The sequence below is a fragment of the Corvus brachyrhynchos genome, unplaced genomic scaffold, assembly GCF_000691975.1.
Source record: "Corvus brachyrhynchos isolate BGI_N302 unplaced genomic scaffold, ASM69197v1 scaffold84, whole genome shotgun sequence".
In the NCBI taxonomy this organism is placed as follows: Eukaryota; Metazoa; Chordata; class Aves; order Passeriformes; family Corvidae; genus Corvus; species Corvus brachyrhynchos.
This window is the reverse complement of record NW_008237434.1, coordinates 1,325,803-1,334,060: the sequence shown is the minus strand read 5'-3', so window position 1 is coordinate 1,334,060 and position 8,258 is coordinate 1,325,803. Positions and strand designations below refer to the sequence as shown.

The window sequence follows — 8,258 nt, the reverse complement described above, 5'->3', positions numbered from 1 at the left end:
GCGGTGTCACTGCGGGCCCCGCTGAGGGGCGCGGCGCGGTGAGTTGTGCCGGGATCGGGGTTCCCTCCGGCCGGGATCCGTGTCCCAGGGCTGTGATGCAGTGTCCTTGGGTGGGGAGGAAGCGGCGGAGGAAACGAGGGTGTTCTGGTTTCCTTCACCATTAGCAGTGGTCTTCCAGTCTTAAGCTATGACTGCAGTGACTCTGCAAGATCGATGTCTTCTACCGTAAGGACATAACTTCCAAAGAGGCAAAGCATGATTACAGCGATGTGATGGAACTTACAGGATGGAAAAAAAATATATTCGTATTCAGGCAAAGGCAGGATCCTTAACAATGTCAGATTAAGTGATCTCCGGGCACTAAAAAGTCTGCATAAAAAACCCCAAAACAAAGGAGTAAATATTTCACTGAAATGGGTCTCTTTGGTGCTATTGAAGAAGTAGGTAAAAATAATACTGAATGAAGTCTGCAAGGTTTGAAACATTCAGTTTTAGGATATTATAATATATGAAATTTCCTGACAGCGAGAGTTGTAGAATAACGCTTCCTTCTTACAATATAATAAAATTGCTTTTATATGTAACATCTGATGATGTTTTGGCTGCACTTTTCTTCAATTAAGTTTATTTTGGTAAATATGTATAACGTACTATTACCTCTACCTTTTTTCTGTAGCTCTGTTCATCATTCATTATTAATAAACTCTCTTTTTGGTTCCCTAACCTAACATGGCAGCATCCTGTAAATTCTCTTTTATGTCTTTTGTCCTCTAAAAGATACTGACAACTAGAGTGGAGTGTAATTTCTGTGTTTGTGTGCCACAAAACAAGCAGAGAGAATTTTTTTTCTATGCTATGACATGACGTGGAGTTTCCTTAGAACAGTTCAGATTGGGTTAACTAGTTCTTTTTGGTTGCTGTTTTGGTTTTTGTTGTTGTTGTTTTGCCCCCTCAGTGGGCGAACTGGGGGCAGAGGGGTGTGTTTTTTCACTGTGAAAAGTGATCTTTGTAGGAATTGCAACTTTTTATTTTAAGAGAACCTTCAGAATATGAACATGATGCACATCATAGTTAAGTGTGCATGTGATTTGTACTAACTGTAACGTAGGAACAAATGTAATGAATTGCTGTTTTGGTCTTGTGAGAATATCAGAGAAAGGAGACAATATGAAGATAATATTAGATTGTGAGTAGCATCTTCTGGTAGTGTCACAAGCAGTGTGGTTGCAGTTTTAGACCAAATGTAGAAATTTATTGTTATCTCTGTTCCTGTTTTGACTGCAGATACCCATGTGTATAAAGCCTAGGTTATTCTGGCCTCTTTATACTATTTTAGTTGTTAAAATATGTAGTTGTTTAATAGGTACTTGAGAGCTCCAGAGAATTAAGCAATTACGCTGGAATTCCTTTGGTGTAGTAAAGAGGTCTTTTTCCTAGTTTTTTACAGCTGGAAATAAAGCTACTTCTTTCCCGCCCCCCCCCGTTTTCTTGTTAAAGCTTTTGTAGTATCTGATTTTAGACACTCTTTTTGTCTGTTATCTCCTTGAAGGAGGCACTGGTATTAGCTAATCACAAATTGTGGTGTATCTTGGGGATTGGATGTCATTTAGCTGCTAAAATTAAGATATTTCCCCTGGAGTTCATGATCACTTGTACATTTTCTGAGAATAGTAAAGGGGACTAGTTCTTGCGTCTTGCCTAAACTGTAAGTAGGATAAATGCATGCTGTCAGCTAAAATTGTCAGCTGTGTAGTCAATGTATCTGAAGACTAGTAAGCGTCAAAACCAGCCATTTTTCAGTAGCTGTGAAAAATCTGTGAGGCTCAGTTACTCAAATGAATTTATTGTTCCTGGTACAAGTTTACTGCTAGAATGTACTTTATATGCTATTTATTTTTTAACAACCTCTTTCACCTGTGATTGATAATTTGTGCCATTTTATGGGCTGGGTTTTCTCAACTGAGCATTATTAATAATAGCCTCTTATATTTTCTTCTATGATTTACAAAAAAACTTTACAAACTTTACAAAAAAGTAGGTGTATTAGCATTTGCCTATGTAATTTAGAAGATGAATTTTGAATTGCTCAGAACTGAATGAGTACTTTGCCTACATGAAATAGGGCCTGGACTAGAGGGCTAGACAAGGGAATGTAAAACTTATTCCAATGAAATTGGTTTCTTCAGTAATACTGAAGAAATAGGAGGCTACCATGATATAAATAATCCAGTTAAATTTCTGGGTACCTCTCCTTAATGTTAAGAAGAAAATACTTTGCAGTGCATACCACTGAGGTGTTACAGTTAACTAATGTCTGTCATAATCCATTATTATGCTGAGATGAGCTGACAAGTCTATCTAGAAATAAGATTGTAGAAGAAAAGATGTAGAAGAAAAGAAATCACTTGTCTTTAATTTTTCCTCCAGTGTTATTTTTCTGAAATCTTCACCTGGGTCAGCCTACTGGGAAGGAGCACGAATCCAAAGCCTCGTCTGTATTGCAGTTTTGCCATAGAAACATAATTTCAGTGGGCAAATTCATACTCAGTTTGAATTCTTCAGGTTTCTTGAAAGAAAACCAGACAAGTTAAATTCTTCCTCTCTCCCCGGTGGAACAAGTCCTTTTTTTGTTGCTGTTCTACAGGAATAGTGTTTGTGTGGTGCACTGTGTGTACATGTGTGAGCAGTGGCAATCTCTCCCCCACTGCAGCTGTCACTTTGTTAGTTGTCTCCTCACTCCCCTCTTAGTTCTCTTGAATGACACCTGCCTTCCTTTTAGGTCTCTTTAAAACATTCAGTCAAAGTCCCTCTCTTACCAGTAACCTACATGCATCATTCCGCAGCCTTGGCTCTCTATAAAACTAGTCAAAATTAGCTAAACATTATCATCTCAGGAGGAAGTTTTGTAGTCTCAGCGGCTTTGGTAAATTTCACAAGGGAGCAGAGGTACTGTGGGAGTACTTGTCACAGCCTGCAATTAATAAATTGTGGCAGTGTTACTGGGGAACGAGAAGCCAGGAAGGTGCCTTGTGCTCTGTCATAAGTGACTCTTATCAAGGAGCAAGGGTCCTACAGTGACCTGAATGGCAGCTATAAGGCATGAAGAGAAAATAAAGTGTCCCAGGGAAAATGAAGCTGAGATTTTTTAAAAAAATATTTATGATTACTATTATTATTTAAGAACCTGATACAGAGATATAGAAATGTTTTGGGGCCTAGATGGACCCAGTGGGAGGAGGGGAAGTTCAGCAAGTGTAACATACTGTCCCTATTGATATACTGTCCCTATTGATATCTGCTTGCTTTAATTTTCTTCACAAGCCTTGCCAAGCTATTTCCCCTCTCAAAATCTTGAATCTTGGCTGACTGCCCATGGGCAAGGAACAAAGAATTTCTGTTTTTAAATGGTTGGTTTATTTTAAAAGCATTCATTGGCAGTAGTAGGCAAAATAAAGGGGGAAGGTGCTGAAAAAAAAGATACTCTAAAGTACTTGAGGGGAGTCCTTAGACACAATGCAAAATGAAAATAATTATTGGTAGTAGGTGTAAAGCAAAACCAATTAAAATAGGACTGCATGCATTTAAATAGAAACAGCTCTCCAGTATTTCTAAAATACTGACAAAAGGTAGTCTAGTGTTTGGGCTCTCAGATAATTTTATACCAGAGCCACTGTAAGCTTGTTGTGTGGGTTTTCAAGCCAAAAGCAATATGTTTGTGCTTTCAACTCGAAGTTCAGCTACAAGACAAATTGGTGCTGTTCTTAGAAGTCTGTAGGAGGTAAAACCATTCCTGGTTTAAGATACGTTTGAGGTAGTCCCAGCAGCTCATCAGCAGCAGTACTGTGTCTGCTTGATGAGCTGTGACTTTTGTTGGCCCATATATCCTTTGGCTGCATTGAGAGACAGGAACTGTCGGGATCGCACAAGATTTTCTTCTTTCTTTGCAGAAAAATAGGTATTTTTGGTAGTTACCCATTTTTGCTATTCCCTTAAACCTCATGTTTCCTTCACTTGGAATATCCATTAAAGGTATTCCCCAAAAGACAGCTAGCAATAAGGCAAAAGGATTTTTTTTTTTCAGTATGCCAAGGTAATTGCAAGTCTTGGGCATGTAGAAGCAGAGAATGAAGGAACACATGCTGCAGGAGAAGGTATAAAGATAGATGCCTTGGAAAAGACACAAAGGCAGACTCCTTTGGCAGCACGCTCTAAAAGTGGTACAGAACTGCTAAAACCTGCAGGCCAGCAGCCTTCATAGTGCTAGAGCAGCCTTTTTTTGCCCAGAAATGTGCCTTCTTACCTGTTCTTAAGATATCAATGTGTTTTATAGTACTGGTATTTTCACTTGAATCTAGCAGCTATTAATGTAAACGGTCTCTTCTATCTGCTCATCTATGATGCAGTTTGAAAAGACCCTTGGGTTTCATCAGAGCCCATTTTGGTGGGCTCTGTTATGTCAGGATTGCTGAAGTTTTGTCAGTCAAGTATCTATCCTCTTTTCCCTCTCTGCTGTGATGTTTTTCTGTTGACCAAATTTTACAGCAACAATAATAGAATACTTGAAGTGCTAAGAGTAAATTTTAACAAAAGACAGCTAAATGTGGTTTCACTTGTCTGGGAACTGGCATTGCTTTTAATGGTTGGTTCTGAGTAGAAGATCCTCCTGCTCTTTTATGGTGCTGTGCAGCTGTCTGAGTGAACCTGGGAACCAAAGGACAGTGTTGGTCTGCAACAGTCACCAGTATGGATGTACCAGTACAGGACAGTAGTTTTATTGGCATCTTCTCAAGAACTCGTGCACTCATAAAAATATGAGGAATGTGATTCTTCCTTATGCACTGGTTTTAAACAGGGCTCTGTGTAAACACTTCACTTCTTTGGGCACCTGTTTGGCAGCTGCACCTCATGCAGATTGCCAAACCAACAATCGCACCTACTGCCGAACCAACAGCCATCTAAGACTGCAAACTACCAGAATACAAACCTCATTTTTGGCATTCCAAAAAGTCTCAGCATGTGATGTCCTGGGATTCTAGGTGCTAATTTCATTGTATCAGTCTTCTACAATTAACTGGCTAGAGAATATGTTCTATGCTGTTTTGGTGTGTGTCAGTTATTCCTTAGACTTCCCATTTTCATTGCTGCACAGAAACTGCAGATAGTTTCCCAAATAACGTAGAACCAGCCTGTCTGCTCTCAGAATGGTCAGTGCAACTGATTCCTGTCAGCTGAGTGATGCTCAAAGTTTTCTGTTGGAAAATTAGAAAACAAAATATTTTGGAGGTCACAGAGGTAAATGGGCCAGAGGGTGCATCCTGTAAATAGATGCAAAAAAAGGGAAAATAATAGAATGGAGCTTGATGGTACTGTAGAATTTTTTTCCTGGTATTCTGTAAAGCCCAGTGATTCTTGTCTTCCTGAAATGTTTGTTGGCTATTGCAATGAGATATCATCCTGTGTATTTACAGACAGTTTATTGTTTACTGATACAGTACCCTTTCTGTACTGAGGGATGTTTGTTGCCATGAATTTAATAGTTATTTCTTGTACAGATGTAATTTTAGTGTGGTAATTTTAAATCATTAATAATTTCAGAAACTTCTTGTGCTCCCACTGAGATGGTAATAAATTCCAATTTTGTACTGTACAATTATTTTATAGTAATTATTAATGTCAGCTTTGGTACTGTCCTGATTTCTGTCTGCTGTCTGTTCTATTACAAGATTTTTTCCACTTCCTCTGTAATTGGATGCACGCTTCTATGACTGTGTATGGCTTTTTTTTTTAAGCTCTGTCTTGATAAATCACTTCTTCTGTTTATGCAGTTAGTAATAATAACTGGTTGCAAAGCCAGACCTGCTCTTGAATTCACAGTGTCATGTTGTTGTTCATCATAATTTGGAAGTGAGGAACAGATAAATATTGTGGTAGTAATAGGTTGAGTAAAATTCCCACTTATCAAGCCTATTTTCTTAATGTATTAGTTCATTAGTTCATTAGTTCATACCTGTCTAGGTATCTAGAGTATCACTGAGGAACTACTGCCTTAGTATTTGAGATTCTATCTTTCAAAAATATATGACCAAAGAGGTCATACTTTATTGGACTGTATGTTAACAATATTATTTTCATTGCACTTTTCTTCGCTTTATCCTTAAAAGTATTTTTGATCTTTGAGTCAAGTGGGATTCTCTCAGGCTTTGGTTTTCTGTATTCTTTGCATTTGCAAACTGCTTATTAATAACTACCAAAAATACCTGATGGACCTGCTGCTTTTTCTCTTACAAATAATTATCGTCATCTGTCCTGTACATTTTTCAAAACTAGAAAGGACACAAATCATCTCTGCAGGACAGGTTTAAATTTGCCCTGTAACCATTTCTAGTGGTTTAGGAAGGCTGCCATCTCTTGGGTAGGCTAGAAAAATGATGATGAGTATGTGCCAGTCTTCCATGAGCTGACTGACTGGCAGAAGTGGCAGTGCTGTAAGGTACAATAAGCTTTTAAGGATTTAGGTATGCCTTGTTTTCCTGATAACCTGAGGTTGTTTCAGGGAATGTATGAGGCATTCCTTTGTGTTGTATGTTAATATAATCTCTTGGTTTTTCTGAGAATGAGTAAAGCAGAATCTGAGGAAGACTTTGCAACAAAATTCAAGAATGCTGTTTTGTAAGTATGGGCTGGTTTCCATGGAGAGGGGTCAGTATTCAAACTGAAGTCCAATGCTACTGTTTAGTTAAGTAGTATCAGAGCTACTAGAACTTTGCTTTATTATGGAACATACAATGCATGTTCTGTAGCTTTTTCTTTTACTTTTGCTCCTTTTGTTTCATGCAGTAAATAATATGGTTTATATATGACTGATTTTGAAATACAGGTCACAGGATAGAGACATGATTTTATTTTGGAGTGGATGAGTGCCTTAGTTCATTGTTTTTGTTGCCAGATGTATGTCAGTGTTGTGCTAGCACTGGACGAAGTTGTATCCATGTTGGTAGGTTTTGGCAGTACTTTTCTTAGACAATCAGCAGTGAAACAGTGAAGAAAACCAAGCTCTTTGTATGTCTGTGAGAGAAACATAGTGTTGGATCCTCATTCAGGAACTGGTTGTAGCTCCAAGTTCTAGTGTTGCTCCTGGCTTGGGCTTGTACTTTCCAGAATAATTGAAATATGCATGCTGATTTAAAGAACTTCAGAAAACTGGCACTTGAATTGGTGCTTATTGAAAGGATTATCTGGAAAATATTCTCTTCTTCATTGTCGTGGTTTGACACTGGCCAAATGCCAGGCACCCATGAAAGCTGTTCACTCACCTTCTCTTGCTCTCAGCTGGGCAGAGAGGGAAAAAAATTAATGAAGGGCTCATGTGTTGGGATGAGGACTGAGAGAAAACACTCTTAAGGGCAAAACAGGTTCAAATTTAAAGGTATAAAGTAAATTTATTATTAACAGAGTCAGAGGAGGATAATGAGAATAAAATAAGCCTTTAAAACACCTTTTTTCCCCCCAGCCCCTTCCTCCTTCCCACCGACAGTTCGGCATGGGGATTTTGGTCAGTTCGTCACTTGAGATCTTTTTCTGTTTGCTCAGGGAGAAGAGGCTTTCTTCTGCAATGCTGCAAGTCCCTCCCACGGGAGACAAGTTCTCCGTGAACTTCTCCGGCGTGGCTCTAATCTCACGAGCAGCAGTCCTGCCAAAACTGCTGCAACGTGAGTCGCTCCCACGGGCAAACAGTCCTCCCGAAACTGCTGCGGTGTGGGTCACTCGTCCACAGAGTGCAGTCCACTAAGGATAGGTTCCTCTAGTTTGGAACTAGGGGCCCCCTCTCTCCACCGCGTCTCCCACTGTATCACAGCTTTCTCTGGTATCCACCCGCTCAGGTGTGAGCACTTCTCCCACGGGCTCCAAGTGGATCTCTGCATCCCCCGTCGACTGCATGGGCTGCAGGGCTTCACCATGGTCCTCACCACGGCCTGCAGAGGAATCTTGGCTCCGGCGCCTGGAGCACTTCCTCCCCCTCTTTTTCCACTGACCCTGTTGCCGCCATGTTGTTCTCCTTCACATGTCCTCACTTCCTCCTCTTCTCTAGCTAGAAAAAAACCTGCTACCACCAATTCAAAGATTCTTCCAGGATCCCGCAGCGCCGAGAGGTTGATTTCGTCCAGGTTCCGCACTGGGGACTCGCCCACCATGTTACCCCCGCCAGCCAGATGGCCCTGCTGGCACCACGCAGGCGGTGGCGGCCGCCGCGGCGTGGT

General features: G+C 40.2%; 1 protein-coding gene across 1 annotated transcript in view; it reads left to right on the top strand.

Moving 5' to 3' along the window:
- The window catches only part of CCDC126 (coiled-coil domain containing 126), a 16,202-nt gene continuing 7,944 nt past the window's right edge, over positions 1 to 8,258 (top strand). Inside the window, exon 1 of the mRNA XM_008631335.2 lies at positions 1 to 38. The gene's annotated coding sequence lies outside the window, so the exon portion shown is untranslated. The remainder of the gene's footprint in view (positions 39 to 8,258) is intronic.